Consider the following 18,172-nt stretch of genomic DNA (forward strand, 5'->3'; position numbering starts at 1 on the left):
ATTTCCCTTATTTTATCGTGGTGATCGTTCCTCCCTATGTAGGTCTGTGTCAACAAAACATTTTCGCATTCGGAGGTGAAAGTTGGTGATTGAAATTTGGTGAGAAGATTTCGTTGCAACGAAAAACGCCTTTCTTAATGATGTCCAGCCCAAATCCTGTATCATTTCTGTGAGACCGTCTCCGATAATTCGCGATAATACAAGAAGGGGTGACCTTCTTTGAACTTTTCCGATATACTCCGTTAGTCCTATCTGGTAAGGATACCACACTGCGCAGCAGCATTCTAAATGAGGACGGACAAGAACAGTGTAGGCAGTCTCCGTAGTAGGTCTGTTACATTTTCTAAGTGTCCTGCCAATAAAACGCAGTGTTTGGTTAGTCCTCCCCACAGCATTTTCTGTGTGTTCTTTCCAATTTCAGTTGTTTGTCATAGTAATACCTAGGTATATAGTTGAATTTAGGGCTTTTAGATTAGACTGATTTATGGTCTAACCGAAGTTTAACGAGTTCCTTTTAGCACTCATGTGGATAAACTTACACTTTTCGTTATTTACGGTCAACTGCCACTTTTCACACCATTCAGATATCTTTTATAAATCGTTTTGCAGTTTTTTTTGATCTTCTGATGACTTTATTAGCCGGTAAACGACAGCGTCATCTGCAAACAACCGTAGACGGCTGCTCAGATTGTCTCCCAGATCGTTTATACAAATAGGGAACAGCAAAGGATCTGTAACACTATCTTGGGGAACGCCAGAAATCGCTTCTGCTTTACTCGATGACAGGAAATCACAAAACCAGTCACATAACTGAGACGATATTCCGTAAGCACGCAATTTCACTGCGAGCCGCTTGTGTGGTACAGTGTCAAAAGCCTTCCGAAATCCCTTGTCAATAGCACTCAACACTTCATGTGAATAAACAGCTAGTTGTGTTACACAGGATCGATGTTTTCTAAACCCATGCTGACTGTGTGTCAATATCGCGAGAGAGGCAGATACAGACAGGCAAGCAACACTCTGCCAATGCCCTCTCGACAGCATGTATTTAGCTGCCGCCCCTGACCGGACGGTCTTGCTCACTAACTCACACTCTAGTTAGGCGTCTGTCATTCATCCAGCAGAGCAGGTCACAGGCTATGACAGTACATAGCGACCAGATTAGTGAGACTAAAGTTTGCAATAGCAAGGTTGCAAATACTGTCTGCAAGAGGACTGTTACTGATGAGTTTGTACCATAACACATGGCCCCAATCAAGTTAAGTATCCAGTGCAAGTAAATAAAGAACCGTATTGATTGACATGTGAATTTGTGTTGTATACAGAGGATACCGACCACCCATAACAACATTCCCTTTCTTGCTTCCTTGGTACCAGACACTACAGTTATCACGTAAAATTTGAAGTAAAACGATCAAGAAATTTTCGATACCTTTTATAACAAGGTTTGACAGTCACATAGTATACATAGATATATATAGCCTATATTCGTCCAAAAGTTTATTCGAGCAACGTATAAATTTTTGAAATAAACCGGTTAAGCACGTTTTGGAAGTTTTGGTAACAATGTTTCTCTTTTATACACTACTGGCCATTACAATTGCTGTACCACGAAGATGACATGCTACAGACGCGAAACTTAACCGACAGGAAGAAGATGCTGTGATATGCAAATGATTAGCTTTTCAGAGCATTCACACAAGGTTGGCGCCGGTGGCGACACCTACAACGTGCTGACATGAGGAAAGTTTCCAACCGATTTCTCATACACAAACAGCAGTTGACCGGCGTTGCCTGGTGAAACGTTGTTGTGATGGCTCGTGTAAGAAGGAGAAATGCGTACCATCATGTTTCCTGCTTTGATAAAGGTCGAATTGTAGCCTATCGCGATTGCAGTTTATCATATCGCGACATTGCTTCTCGCATTGGTCGAGGTCCAATGACTGTTAGCAGAATATGGAATCGGTGGGTTCACGAGGGTAATACGGAACGCCTTACTGGATCCAACTTCCTCGTATTACTAGCAGTCGAGATGACAGGCATCTTATCCGCATGGTTGTAACGGATCGTGCAGCCACGTCTCGATCCCTGAGTCAACAGATGGGGACGTTTGCAAGACAACAACCATCTGCACGAACAGTTCGACAACGTTTGCAGCAGCATGGACTATCAGCTCGGAGACCATGGCTGCGGTTACCCTTGACGCTGCATCACAGACAGGAGCGCTTTCGATGGTGTACTCAACAACGAACCTGGGTGCACGAATGTCAAAACGCCATTTTTTCCGATGAATCCAAGTTCTGTTTACAGCATCATGATAGTCGCATCCGTGTTTGGCGACATCGCAGTGTACGCACATTGGAAGCGTGTATTCGTCATCGACATACTGGCTTATCACCCCGCGTGATGGTATGGGGTGCCATTGATTACACGTCTGGGTCACCTCTTGTTCGCATTGAAGGCACTTTGAACAGTGGACGTTACATTTCAGATGTGTTACAACCCGTGGCCCTGCCCCTCATTCGATCGCTGCGGGACCCTACATTTCAGCAGGATAATGCACCAACGCATGTTGCAGGTCCTGTACGGGCATTTCTGGATACAGAAAATGTTCGACTGCTGCCCTGGCCAGCACATTCTCCAGATCTCTCACCAATTGAAAACGTCTGGTCAGTGGTAGCCGAGCAACGGGCTCGTAACAATACGCCAGTCATTACTCTTCATGAACTGTGGCATCGTGTTGAAGCTGCATGGGCAGCTGTACCTGTACGAGCCATCCAAGCTCTGTTTCACTCAATTCGCAGGCGAATCAAGGCCGTTATTAAGCCCAGAGGTGGTTGTTCTCGGTACTGATTTCTCAGGACCTATGCACCAAAATTGTGTGAAAATGTAATCACATGTCAGTTCTAGTATAATATATTTATCCAATGAATACCCATTTATCATCTGCATTTCTTCTTGGTAGTAATTTTAATGGCGAGTAGTATATATCAGATATACACTGGAAATGGAAAAAAGAACACATTGACACCGGTGTGTCAGACCCACCATACTTGCTCCGGACACTGCGAGAGGGCTGTACAAGCAATGATCACACGCACGGCACAGCGGACACACCAGGAACCGCGGTGTTGGCCGTCGAATGGCGCTAGCTGCGCAGCATTTGTGCACCGCCGCCGTCAGTGTCAGCCAGTTTGCCGTGGCATACGGAGCTCCATCGCAGTCTTTAACACTGGTAACATGCCGTGACAGCGTGGACGTGAACCGTATGTGCAGTTGACGGACTTTGAGCGAGGGCGTATAGTGGGCATGCGGGAGGCCGGGTGGACGTACCGCCGAACTGCTCAACACGTGGGGCGTGAGGTCTCCACAGTACATCGATGTTGTCGCCAGTGGTCGGCGGAAGGTGCACGTGCCCGTCGACCTGGGACCGGACCACAGCGACGCACGGATGCACGCCAAGACCGTAGGATCCTACGCAGTGCCGTAGGGGACCGCACCGCCACTTCCCAGCAAATTAGGGACACTGTTGCTCCTGGGGTATCGGCGAGGACCATTCGCAACCGTCTCCATGAAGCTGGGCTACGGTCCCGCACACCGTTAGGCCGTCTTCCGCTCACGCCCCAACATCGTGCAGCCCGCCTCCAGTGGTGTCGCGACAGGCGTGAATGGAGGGACGAATGGAGACGTGTCGTCTTCAGCGATGAGAGTCGCTTCTGCCTTGGTGCCAATGATGGTCGTATGCGTGTTTGGCACCGTGCAGGTGAGCGTCAGAATCAGGACTGCATACGACCCAGGCACACACGGCCAACACCCGGCATCATGGTGTGGGGAGCGATCTCCTACACTGGCCGTACACCTCTGGTGATCGTCGAGGGGACACTGAATAGTGCACGGTACATCCAAACAGTCATCGAACCCATCGTTCTACCATTCCTAGACCGGCAAGGGAACTTGCTGTTCCAACAGGACAATGCACGTCCGCATGTATCCCGTGCCACCCAACGTGCTCTAGAAGGTGTAAGTCAGCTAACCTGGCCAGCAAGATATCCGGATCTGTCCCCCATTGAGCATGTTTGGGACTGGATGAAGCGTCGTCTCACGCGGTCTGCACGTCCAACACGAACGCTGGTCCAACTGAGGCGCCAGGTGGAAATGGCATGGCAAGCCGTTCCACAGGACTACATCCAGCATCTCTACGATCGTCTCCATGGGAGAATAGCAGCCTGCATTGCTGCGAAAGGTGGATATACACTGTACTAGTGCCGACATTGTGCATGCTCTGTTGCCTGTGTCTATGTGCCTGTGGTTCTGTCAGTGTGATCATGTGATGTATCTGACCCCAGGAATGTGTCAATAAAGTTTCCCGTTCCTGGGACAATGAATTCACGGTGTTCTTATTTCAATTTCCAGGAGTGTATATTTATACATCATATATATTAAAATATATAGCTCACACGTGTCCGTACGTTTATTACAGTAGCATGTCAAAATTTGAAGTAATCTGGTCGAGTCCCTTTCCAGATTTATGGTAACAAGGTACCCGCTTTATATAGAATGCTATTTATATATTATGTTCATTAAAAACATGTAACGTATGTCCCTCTGAATGTCCATTATAGTATGGTGTAAAATTTTGAGTAAATCTGTTAAGAAAAATTTCGAGATTCTTGATAATAATGTTTCCCTTTACTTATTGCATATATTAAAAATAAGTAGCCTATGTCCATCCGAATTTTCATTAGAGTGCCGTGTAAAAATTTGAGGGCAATCGGCCAAGAATTTTTTGAAATTTTCGGTAATAACATTTCCCCTTTTATGTGTTATATATTTATTTAATTAAAACGTGTCTCTTAAAAGTAGGATATAAACACACGTGTGTGTGAATGCAACGTAGTGTCAAAAATTCAAGTCAGTGGACCGACAGGATTTCGAGTTTTTCGAATTAAAACATACACAGGCTGAATTTTTATATATGTGAAGATGTAAGTTCTTCTGTTCAGTTCATATTTAATAATTTGCCTAAAATACATTGTATCCGAAAACAAGTTCGTGCTACTGTAGGTCTGGGTCACCCTGAATGCCAGTATTGTTTCACCATAGCTTTGCATGAACGTATTAGTGTGTTTTTGGTCTATTTAAGGCTTCATTCTAGCTTGTATTACATAATAATTATGACGCGTCGGTTCGTTAGCAATTTAGATACATGGGACACCTTTTGATTCTTTAAATAAAGAGAATGTCTAGTCTACATCTACATTTAGATCTACATAAATTACACCGCAATCGACCATACGGTGTGAGACGGAGGGTACCCTGTACCACTACTTGTCATTTCCGCTTCTGTTACACTCGCAAACAGGGCGAGGGAAACACGACTGTCTCAAAGTCAAATTTCAAATTGCTCTGAGCACTATGGGACTTAACATCTGAGGCCATCAGTCCCCTAGAACTTAGAACTAATTAAACCTAACTAACCTAAGGACATCGCACACATCCGTGCCCGAGGCAGGATTCGAACCTGCGGCCGTAGCGGTCGCGCGGTTCCAGACTGAAGCGCCTAGAACCGCTCGGCCACACTGGCCGGCTAAACGATTGTCTGTATGCCTCCGTATGAGCCCTATTTTCTCGTATCTTATCTTCGTGGTCCTTACACGCAAATGTTTGTTGGTGGCAGTAGAATCGTTTGGCAGTTAGCCTTAAACGCCGGTTCTCTCCATTTTTATCTGTAGTGTTTCTCGAAAATAATGTCGCTTTGTCTCCAGGGATACCCATTTGAGTTCCCGAAGTATCTTCGTAACACGTGTTGTTCGAACAAATCTAGTAGTCCCTCCCTGAATTTCTTCGATGTCTTCCTTTAATCCGAACTCGTACGGATCCCAAACACTCGAACAGTACTCAAGAATAGGTCGCACAGCGTCTTGTATGCGGTCTCCTTTACAGGTGAACCACTCTTTCCTAGAATTCTCCCAATAAACCGAGCTCGACCATTCACTTTCCCTACCACAGTTCTCACACGCTCGTTCCGTCTCATATCGCTTTGCAACGTCACACCCAAATATTTAGATGACTTGAATATGTCAAGCAGGACACTAGTATTACAGTATCCTAAAATTACAGGTTTGGTCTTCCTACTCATCCGCATTAACTTACATTTTTCCACATTGAGAGCTAGCTGTCATTCATTGAAAATTTTGTCACTTTAACACTCCCAACGCGAGCGTTATCGTCTGCTAAGAAGAACAAGAAGAAGAAGAGTACGTGATTTTGACTGTAGCGAAGTGGTGGTAAAGTGAGTGGAGGATCGCAGCCTGCGGTATTTAGCGGGCTCTTGAGCAGTCACCAGTGGGGCGAATGGCCGGGGTGTTTGACGTCCATCCGTCATCCGGCAGGGCAGAGATGGGGTGACGTTATTCGAGCAGTGCCCTCAGCCCGAGCGGGCAGCCACTGTTCCTTCCGGACACACTCTGCCCGCATCGTGGGCGTATCTTGAGTGCAAGGCTTTTGCTTTCAGGAGGGGACGGCTCAAGGTCGTAACATTTCGCATAAGCTGCTCGAAAAAGGAACTTAAAGTCACCTGAGTATCTGCGGATGTGTGAGAGTCAAGTGGAAACTGAGGAAGAAACTAAGAAAATATATTTACTGTGGAATAAAACAAAACTACATCCAGATTAAAGGGCGTCTGTTCGAAAATGAACATACTAGGCGTATATCTGTGACAGCAGAATCTGCTGCTGTCTAACATCCAGTGCCTTCCTTGCCCCCATTCCCTGTCACATGCTTAGACTCTGCCGAGACAAAGTGCCGGCCGCAGTGGTCTAGCGGTTCTAGGCGCTCAGTCCAGAACCGCGCGACTGCTACGGTCGCAGGTTCGAATCCTGCCTCGGGCATGGATGTATGTGATGTCCTTAGGTTAGTTAGGTTTACGTAGTTCTAAGTTCTAGGGGACTGATGACCACATGTGTTAGGTCCCATAGTGTTCAGAGCAATTTTTGAACCGAGACAAAGTGGTCTCGATATAGATGCCCTAAGCCTGCCTCACTCTTCGAGAGCTACACTCCTGAGGTAAAAAAAATGAGCATGTGGCATTGTTGACCGGGAGACCCCATCCGGGGAAGTTCGGCCGCCAAGTCTTATTGCAGTCGACGCCACATTGGGCGACGGTGGTGAGGATGAAATGGTCATGAGGACAACACAACACCCAGTCCACGAGCGGAGAATATCTCCGCCCCTGCAGGGAATCGAACCCGGGTCCGCTTCATCGGAGGCGGTCACGTTACCATCAGCTAAGCAGGCGGACCTATCCTGAGGTAACACAGATTGTGATGACGCACTCCAAGTTTCACTTTGTCCCACACATGTTTAGCCGACTCTTGTCAGTAGCGACCACAGGAAATTCCGTTCGGCTGATTCCTGCCTTAGCAAAATGCGCACTGTGTGATCGTGCGTTATCGTCTTGAAAGATGAACCTCCTTCGGGCGCCACAGTGGGGAGGAAAGGGTTTCACTGCCCTTCGTAGACGCCTAGAATACAAAAGGATCGCGTGAAGACTCTTACCGTCTAGGTCGATATAGCCCCCCCCCCCCCCCAATTTGTAGCATCCTCCTCGTAGCAACAGCAGATCTGGTTGATCAGGAGAATACAGTGACTTCGGACCTGGCCTAAATTTCTCCTCCATAACACTCCCATCAGGGACCCTTCAACTCACGTACAGTTGTCCACCTTGACTGTTTGTGATGTGATTGTGAAGTGGTTGGTTGGTTTGGGGGGGGGGGGGGGGACCAAATGACGAGGTCATCGGTCCCATCGGTTTAGGGAAGTGTGGACAAGGAAGTCAGCCGTGCCTTTTCAAAGGAACCATCCTGGCAATTGCCTGTGATTTAGAGAAATCACGGGAAACCTAAGTCAAGATAGTTGGCCGCAGGTTTCAACCGTCGTCCTCCCGAATGCGAGTCCAGTACGCTAACCACAGAGCCACTTTGCTCGGTGAATGTGAAGTGGAAACGCAAAGGAACGACTTCAGTAAAACAAAGGCCACGCAGACCTCACGTATTGGCGGTCAGAGACCGTCGAGAGTCCTCGAGGGTGGTTGTAAAAAATTGCATGAAAATGGCGTAAGAAGTCACTGGAGAGTTGCAAAGCCTTACCAGCAGTCTAGCTAGAACACTGACTGGGAGAAGGAGTTAAAAGGAATTGGGGACATTCGACGAGCAGCTCCTCATACCCCACACATTTCTGCCGTCAGTGGTGAGTGCTGCTTGAGGTAGTGTAAAGAGCGACAGCAGTGGACAGTGGGTGAATGGAAACGAGTTATATGAAGTGATGAATTAATCTGTAACAAGTGGCAATCGGGCGGGAGGATTTGGGTTTGGCTCATATCTAGAGAATCAGCAGTAATGCCAACAGTGAAGTGTTGCGGAGTTTGTGTTAGGGTCTGGGGTGTTTTGTCGTTAGTAGTGGTCTCCTTGTTGCGCTTAAGGAAAGCTAGATGCGGAAGGGTATGAACACAATTTCCAGCATTGTTTACTGTGAACAGTATAGTAACAGTTCGTAGAAGATGGTTGTTTTTATCAGCATGACAATCCATCCTGTCATAAAGCAGCAGCTGTGAGGCGATGGTTGATGGATAACGATATCCCCGACATGAGCCCAGTGGAACCCTATCGTAAGAGACTGTCATCTTCCCTCCAGACCCCAACATCCAACATCACCAGCTCCTCTGGTATCGATTCTTGAGGAGTAATGGGCCGCCAACAGTAACATTGCAACACTCCACTGGATCGCCGGCCGCGGTGGTCTCGCTGTTCTAGGCGCTCAGTCCGGAGCCGCGCGACTGCTACGGTCGCAGGTTCGAATCCTGTCTCAGGCATGGACGTGTGTGATGTGCTTAGGTTAGTTAGGTTTAAGTAGTTCTAAGTTCTGTGGGACTGATAACCACAGATGTTAAGTCCCATAGTGCTCAGAGCCATTTGAACCATTTTTTTTTTTTCCACTGGAAGTTTTCCCAGTAGAATTCGAGACGTTACAAAGGCTGACGACAGACACACCCCAAATTAATGTCCACTAGTAGATGTCGGGATACTTTTGATCAGGTACTGTATACCAGGAGTTTCAGGAGGAATGGTAAATATTTTAGGAGATGGTAATTTAAACGATTGCAATAAAAATGCTACGTAACATGTGTCCAATTTTTATTGAGTACAGAGATACAGCTGAGTTCAATGCATTTTCGTTTCATGTGTTGGTACATCAATTGCTAGAGATTGCTATGGGCGTAATTATCGAATATCAGCAGCAGAGTGTTGACGTTCACGTTCTGAAGTTGTGCTTTACGTTGAAGTTTTCATTGTGATTTACTGTACTATGGAGTGTAAATATGCCACACGTATTTGCACAAGCTGAGGAGGTCGATATGGTGAAACTTTCTGGAAGATTAAAACTGTGTGCTGGATCGAGACTCGAACTCGGAACCTTTGACTTTCGCGGGTAAGTGCTCTACCATCTGAGCTACCCAAGCACGAATCATGACCCGTCCTAAAAGCCTGGGGGACGTTTTCCGCAGTTTCAATCTGTCAGTAAGTTTCGTATCAGCGCACACTCCGCTGCAGGGTGAATATTTCATCCTGGAAACGTCCCCCAAGCTGTAGCTAAGCCATGTCCCGCAATATCCTTTCTTCCAGGAGAGCTAGTTCTGAAAGGTTCGCAGGAGAGCTTCCTGTGTTTGGAAGGTAGGAGACGAGAAACTGCCGGAATTAAAGCTGTGAGGACGGGTCGTGAGTCGTGCTTGGGTAGCTCAGGTGGTAGAGCACTTGCCTGCAGAAGGCAAAGTTTTCGAGTTCGAGTCTAGGTCCCAGCACACAGTTCTAGTCTCCCAGGAAGTTTCATATCAACGCACATTCTGCTGCAGGGTGAAAATTTCATTCTTCAGGCCGGTATGGTATTTGCGTGTAGGTTTTGTAATGGAAACTCTACTACTTCTTGTAGAGAATACGGGGTACGATTTCCTAACCGCACACTACCAGATTCAAAAGTGTTTACTCTTGTGTTCAATACCCTGCGTGACACTGGTACAATGCCCAGCAGTCAAATTGCATATGAACGTGTAAATGAACAGAGATTATACAGCCGGTAGAACGTAGTCCTTCAACAAGCACAAGTAGAATTTCTGCACATATCGGTGTTCCACATACAAGAGTATGGTGGACATTACGTATCCACGGTTTCCATTCATATCATGTACTGCTGATTTAACACCTCCGAGAAGCGGATGAAGATAGACGATTGGAATTTTGTCATTGGATACTTGAAAATCTCCAGGTAATCCCATTTTCACTATTCACCGATGAAGCCACTTTCACTCGTGACGGCATCGATATCGCTCGTAATTCACGTCAGTGGTCAGAAGAAAATCCAAGTGCCATTGTGGAAAAAAACATTTTCAAGAACGCTTCTCTGTAAATGTGTGGCGTGGTTTGATAGACAATCAGTTGATTGGGCTTGTTGTGTTACCGCAGCGTCTTACAGGACTCCATTATCTACACTTTCTCGAAAATGAGCTCCCAGTATTATTGAAAGAGATTCATTTGGCTACAAAAATTCGTATTTTCATCCAGAATGACGTGGCTCCTGCACATTTAAGTCGACAGGTGACACATCATCTAAACCTAACATTCGGCCGAAGATAGATCGGTAGATATGGGCACGTTTCTTAGCCACCAAGACCCCCAGGCCTTACCCCTTTGGATTTTTGCCTCTGCAGATGGTCGAAACGCGAAGACTATAAATAAAAAGTAACTAAAAGAGCCGATTTGTTCGTTCGGATTATGAGAAGTGCAGCCCAAGGACGACCTCAGAAGAGCTACACGTGGTCTTATCAAGAGAAGTCCAAATTTGCGTTGAAGTTGGCGGTGGAATTTTTTAAAATCAACTGTGAACGTCCTTATTTGCCTTTGATATAAGTTTGTTCGGGTTACAATCTAGTAACTGGACCTCTGTACGCAATCAAAATTGGACACATATTATATGGCATTTTGTATTGCAGTTCGTCTGTACTTCCAGCTCCTAAAAGATTTAGTATTCTTTCTGAAACACCCAGTATGGTCGTCGTTAGTGTTTCTGTGGTCAAATTGGAATGCAGAACGACGTTCGCGATCAAGATACTTATACTGTGCTAGTAATGTAGATTAGTACCGTAAATAGTGCCATCCCCTGAATGTAAGCGCTGGGTGTTTATTATTAAGAGATATGCTTATTCCGGCAGCTGCAGCTTTAATATCGACTGCAACTGGAGCTACAGTACTGTAGACTCATCAGCAGCCGCAGCCCTAGACGGGGTCATAATCGCACTCTAGCTGTCTTTGTAGTGTAAGACATTTTCGTCCCCGCTGTTTCGTCTGCAACGGCTATAGATGTGCACTGATCTCAAACACCTAGGAGGAGGATAATGGCTTTGGGAAGTGTGGAATTGGTGATAATTTTCTGTTGGCCAGATTCTGACGCTAGGTTCCCCGAACCACTCCGTGTTATGGGACAGGTTCAAAAAATGGTTCAAATGGCTCTGAGCACTATGGGACTTAACTGCTGAGGTCATCAGTCCCCTAGAACTTAGAACTACTTAAACCTAACTAACCTAAGGACATAACACACATCCATGTCGAGGCAGGATTCGAACCTGCGACCGTAGCGGTCACGCGGTTCCAGACTGTAGCGCCTAGAACCGCTCGGCCACCCTGGCCGGCTATGGGACAGGAGTAGCCTATTTACTGGCAGTTAATTTCAGCCTCCCCGCTTCCTTCCCACTCGTTTCAAACAATGTAACATTACTGCCTATGCAATATTCACTGGAGTCACCCATTCAGAATAACGATAGTTATAAAAAATCACACTTCGGTAATGGAAAGATTCCCAAATGGTACAAGTAAAGAAGACTTTTCCCATTTACGCGGCTGTATCTGGATGCAACTTCCCAACAAACAGTATTCTATGACATTTGTGTTGATATCGCTGTCTGTCCAAGCAACTCAAGTAAAACTGCAAAGCAAGACAATACAGAGAATATTTCATTTCTACTCACGTCACGTACCAATAGTGATTCTCACTTTCTGGCCACTGTCCTAGATACAGAGAGGACGACATGAACAATTATTTTATACGATATCAGTGTTGCACTTTGAATCTCAGGGCTAAAGTGACTAGTTGCGTATAGTAAGAAACGATTGCTAGAATCCTTCATCACAGACGATTCTGTTCCCCATGCTTCAGTGCGTGATTTTATTTGCAACAGACCAGCAAGCATATGCAAAATTATTTGTGGTAACGTTGGATGCTATTTGAACATAACTTTGTTGAGAAGCACAGTGTCCACGAGGGGCAGCTTCATCAGTAAGAGGTGACCTGTTGCGATGAAGAACATGAAGATAATAGGTGAGCAATTCAGTGAAAAATATAACTCGTACAAAGTTACTTTATATGTACCCATTAAGCTGGTTTTGTTTTACAAAACAGCTTATTTTATTGGTAACTGGTTAGCTGTACCGTATTTGACACTATCAAGCAGCATTACACAAAAACGTTTTGCATTAAAATCCATTTCTCAAAAGCTTACAAATTATTTTCTGCAATATTGCTGTATAATGCCAAAGAGGTCAACATCGTCTAATTGCAAGTGATATAAAGTATTTATTTCAAAGACAGAGTCAGATACAAAATAATGACTTCACAGAAAGACTTAATGAAGCTGTAGACCCTAAATTAAAAAACTATGAAGTAAACAGAAATATCTTCATTAATTGAATGTATCATGCACTTAAATTACATGTACAATTTAGTGTGCCCAGTCGTTTGGAATTGTGAAGTGGAAGACGATGAGATTCTTGTTAACATAACTTGTGAAGAATAGAAGCACAACACATTCTACCCCATATGATACAACGGCTTCGTAATTTTTTTTAAAAAAAAAACCTTTTATTCCTTCACTTAAAATTTCGGTTATAAGCAAAGGAACGTCGGGTGAGGAAGCTATCTGAATGCGATAGACAAGGAATGGCTTCTCTTCTCCATCCGCAGCCGCTTGCCTCAAACAGGGCGTAAATACTGTGAACGACTGTAACACTCGTATTGTACATTACGCAATACCCAACAGATAGTTACCATGCGTGTGTGTGTGTGTGTGTGTGTGTGTGTGTGTGTGTGCGTTAATAGCGATGCAGGAGGCAATGGAAAGCGTAACCTTACTTGAGTTTCATCTGGACCGCTCGTAGTGTCTATATATAATAGAAGAAGCTGGTCACAATGCTCCGAAACGCTTTTCGTCGGATCTTCTACTATAATTTGCACAGTGAAATATTTTTTGAGCCATCATTATCAATTAATGGTGTATTTCATGTGTTCATCAGCGCTGTTGACTCCATTTTTTGCGCGATATTTGGACAACAGGCCCCGTCGTCTCACTCTAATGCTGTGAGCTCTATTGTTACGCATTAGCTCCCTGGGCTCCAACCAGACACCACCAGATTCCAACCAGCGAGTACGCTTAATAAAACAGCTTTCAGCCGGCTTGTTGATTCTGTTTAATCAACAACCCGGCTGGACAACAGAAACCTCAGCATTATTCCATCGCTCGGAGAAAACGTGTGACATAAAGCGTCACGAAACATTTATTCGAAAGTGACCGTTTCCACAATAACTTTGAGACGTGTAATTGTTGAAATCAAGTATCCATTCAGGAGTTCAAACAGTGATTTCCCACGAAGGAAAAAAAATTGCTTGTATATAAAAAAAGATATACCGAAATTTTCTGACGTCCACTTAACGCGATATAAACAGCGCTACAGTAGAGAGCTGTTTAGAAAAGAATGCTGTTTACAAGACTTATAGCCTATTTTGCGTAAGAGACATTTCTGAAATGACCAGAACAAAACTGGCGTTCTTAACATCAACTCTAGCAGTTTGTTTCTTACAACTTTCCTTACAAGGGGAAAGCAATGCTGCATTTATTTTATTCTCATGAAGGTAAAAAACAAATCGTGTACACCTTCAGCTTTTTTGTACTCATCATCTCACAGATATAGAAGGCTTCAGCCAACCTTCAGTGTAAATTACAGAATAAATCGACTGTCAACGGAGTGATAAACATCATATGTTTATTGCTGTCGCAATGATTAACGACTGCTATGAAAAGTGAAGTACAACAAGTTCCTAATATCCGGCTAGCAGATTATCCATACATGGTTCCGAGAAATTAAAAAAAAAGCATTAAGCTTGAAGTACCTTATCACAATTAGAACGAATACTTTCGTTCGGAATACAGATATCTGGTTGAGCAGACGCAGGTGACGGGGACGTACGTGAGTGGCTAAATAGCGGGTCCTGTGAAGTAAGATTTGAACAGTTAAGTGGAGCGAATACAGGAAACAAAATGCTATCAGGCAACACGTTGACTGAAGGAGGACATCTGAAAAGTCCGAAGAAGGGCAGTTCGTTTTGTATAATCGCAAAATATGGTAGAGAGCGTCACGGATATGACACGCAAGTTCATTTGGCTGTCATTGAAACAAATGCGTTTCTCGTTCCGACGAGATCATTTCACGCAATTTCAATCGTGAACTTTCTCTGCCCAATGCGAAAATATTTTGCCTACTCCATACTACATGTCGAGAAATCATCATTGTAATGAAATTAGAGAAATCGGAGCTCGCAGAGCGGGATTAGCCGAGCGGTCTAGGGCGCTGCAGTCATAAACTGTGCGGCTGGTCCCGGCGGAGGTTTGAGTCCTCCCTCGGGCACGGGTGTGTGTGTTTGTCCTTCGGATAATTTAGGTTAAGTAAGCTTAGGGACTGATGACCTTAGCAGTTAAGTCCCATAAGATTTCACACACATTTGAACATTTTTATCAGAGCTCGCACAGAGAGAGTTAAGCTTTCACTTTCTCGCACGGTGTTAGAGAGTGGGACGCCAGATAAATAACCTGAAGGCGGTTCGATCAGTTGTCTGCTAGGCACTTCAGTGCGAAATGAAGGATATAGGTGTAGATTTACATCTACCCCACGCCCACCGAGGCACTGAAACGCGTTGATATGTTATTACAAGGTGCACGACTAAATTCATTTGACTATACTGACGTTTTAACGCCAAAATATGAGAATCCTCTTTAGAAATGGAGCGAATAAAGATGTAAAAAATTGGAAAAGTCCCGAAGGAGCTTTGAAACCAAGTGATGATACGAAAGAGAGTGCGTCTTAAGTGCAAAGTTTTCAGTTTGCAGAGTAACACGAGTAAATAATGCTGTAGACTTTCAGATGTGATGAGTTGCATGTTTCTCAAGTAGCACTTGCAATGAAAAACACGTATATTTTGAATCGCACGTGTACTTCCACTGTCCGTGAAGTCTCGGATCGGCGTTTTGAGAGGGAGCATGCAGTGATTAATAAGCGAGCGAGAGTGGGTGATAGAGCACGAGACAGGGTCGCCAGTGTTTCTTCCCGCGACGGCGTGAGGCTATACTGAAGTTTGAACTCAAAATATGAGGATCCTATTTGGAAATGGAGCGAATGAAGATGTAAAAAATTGTAGAAGTCCCGAAGGAGATTTGAAACCAAGTAATGATACAAAAGAGAGTGTGTCTTAAGTGCAAAGTATTCAGTTTGCAGAGTAATACGAGTATATAATGCTGTAGGCTTTCAGGTGTGATGAGTTGCATGTTTCTTAAATAGCACTTGCAATGAAAAATATGTGTATTTTGAATCGCATGTGTGCTTCCACTGTCCGTGCAGTCGCGGACCGGCGTTTTGAGCGGGAGCTTGCAGTGATTAATAAGCGAACGAGAGTGGGTGACAAAGCACGAGACAGGGTCGCCAGTGCTTCTTCACGTGGCGGCGTGAGCCGGGAGAGGGAGACCAAGAGAGGCGCAGGAGGAGCGGCGGAGTTACCTGGTGGCGAGTCTACGCCGGCGTCATGCCTGTCTGCTGGCGGCGCCGCTCGCTGGAGCCGCTCTGCTTAGGCCGCTCTGGGGGACGGCCGGCGCGCCACTGGAAGCTGTGGCGGATGGACGCCGCGCGCCAAGGGACCGGGCTCCGCGCGCAGCGCGCATGCGCGGACGCCGCACCGCCGCGCCGGCCTCACGTGCTCCGCCGAGGCGCGCAGCGTCGTCCATCCAGCATCGGCGCGCGCGAGACAGCGGGCGGCGCGGCCACTGGCTGCGTAGGCATCCAGCAACGCAGCAAGTGATAGCAGGTCTCCCTCGATCCCAGCTGGCCGCCTCGGTACCTCCTCTACAGGGAGCTCTAAAAGTAACACGACCTTATGGTAAAATGACCAAATTTAGAAAGAGGTCTCACTGGAACACATTTAGCGATTCAGTGCCATCCCTGCCTCACCAGTCGTAAGCCTTAAATACAGGGTGGCGCACGAAATGTGTTACCAATTATTTCTTTCACAATTTACGACCCACATTAGGTGGGATCTCTCATTGGGTAAATATCTCTGGAGTGAGCATTGCGTTCTGCGCATGTTGTCAACATTAAACCAGGACTATCACGTGTTTTCGGGACTTCGCTGTGCGTTTGTACTTTCTGCAACGTTTGAAGTTTATAATATCGAGAGTTTTTGTTGTGTTTCACCGTTTCTTGATAGTGTAATAGCTATGGTGAATTACTGTTGTTGCTACGGACGCAAGAAAAATATGTGAAAGGAGGGATAGTAACTTTTGATGGGTACATACCATGTAGATCTGATTATAGTTATCATATTAGTAATAGACACTGTATATGTTTAAAAATTTCGAGACGCATTATAATTAAGGCTTGATTCTGTAGACCTACTTTTCTACGATTTTATGACTATATGATGGATATTACGGCTCTGAAAAAAGCTTACGAACAATCGCTTCCTCTCGTAAATTTGCTAGTGGAACAGGAAAGGGAATGGTTAGTTGTTTCAGCAAATACTATCCTCCATGCATTTATCAGTGACTTATCGATTATGTATATAGATTACTCAGTCTACTATTTATTTAATAAACTGGGAGCAAGTACTTAGAATGCGTTAAATAAATACTTCAAAGTGTCACCAGTAAGAAAAAGTGTACTTTAGGTCGCAAAAACGAGAAAATAAATACGCAGAAATAGCAGAAAAAAAGTCGAATTAGCAGGGATATAATCGCTAATGTGTGGAAAATTCGGTGTTTTTCGGACACTTGCAGAAGTACTAGCGTACTGTCAAGTCGTTTTGCAAGACTATCACTGCAAAAATGTACGTCAGGCTCTGTAACACTAAACAGTGCCGTATCATTCCGAAAAGTACCAAAAATCGAGTGCATCTGAACTGTGACACTTATGGCAAAGAAGGAGGATGTAATATCACTTGCCCTTAAAAGTTACGTAGCTGGTCTATTCCCGGTATCAAATGGATACTGTTAAAATGTCTGCGCAACATATATAAATAATCCACGATACGTACGAAAAGAATCCGTCTGTATTAGGGATGTAGTGACATCCTAAATATACAGGGCGTTACACGGACAAACACATGACGTCCCGAGAACACGTGACCTGGCCGGCAATGTATGTTGACAACACAAAATCTGTTCTGCGCATGTGAATGCTCACTCCAGAGATATTTAGTCTATGGAATGTCTACAGAAGTACCAGCAGAGCTTGGAAAAACAACTGAGTTACGAAATGACATGTAAATCACGATACTGCCTCTAGGAGACTAGTGAGCAACAATGGCTGACTATGGAAGACTGACGACACAGCAACGATAGGTAATTGTGTAACTTTTTCATGAAGCGATAAGACTTGTTATGACTCAGAGGCACTGTGCACTACAGTTTAACACACGATGAGTCCCTTGCAAGAAGCCATCCACAGGTTGTACGATAAATTTGTACAGGAAGGAACAGTACTGGAAGCGAAGCAACCTCCGCCTAAGCTTGTTTGTTCGCCGGAGAATAATGAAGCGGTACGAACTGCTGTACAGAGAAGTCTTGGGAAATCGTGTAGAAAGGCAGCAGTGCAACTGGGAATATCCAGATTCTCCGTTCAAAATATTCTTAAAAGTGACTTGGGCACAGAAGCTCACTGAAGAACACAAGCAGAAGAGACTACTGTTTGCTCAGTGGGCGGAGGATAGGGACGTGTGTGTTTAACAAACAAAATGTACGATTTTGGGCCAC

General features: G+C 45.0%; 1 protein-coding gene across 1 annotated transcript in view; it reads right to left on the reverse strand.

The window, feature by feature from the left end:
• Positions 1-16,008, reverse strand: part of LOC126278909 (dual specificity protein phosphatase 8-like) — a 795,043-nt gene extending 779,035 nt beyond the window's left edge. The window contains exon 1 of the mRNA XM_049979184.1: positions 15,927-16,008. The gene's annotated coding sequence lies outside the window, so the exon portion shown is untranslated. The remainder of the gene's footprint in view (positions 1-15,926) is intronic.
• Between the last annotated feature and the right edge of the window lie 2,164 nt (positions 16,009-18,172).

Source organism: Schistocerca gregaria, chromosome 6 (genome assembly GCF_023897955.1).
Source record: "Schistocerca gregaria isolate iqSchGreg1 chromosome 6, iqSchGreg1.2, whole genome shotgun sequence".
In the NCBI taxonomy this organism is placed as follows: domain Eukaryota; kingdom Metazoa; phylum Arthropoda; class Insecta; order Orthoptera; family Acrididae; genus Schistocerca; species Schistocerca gregaria.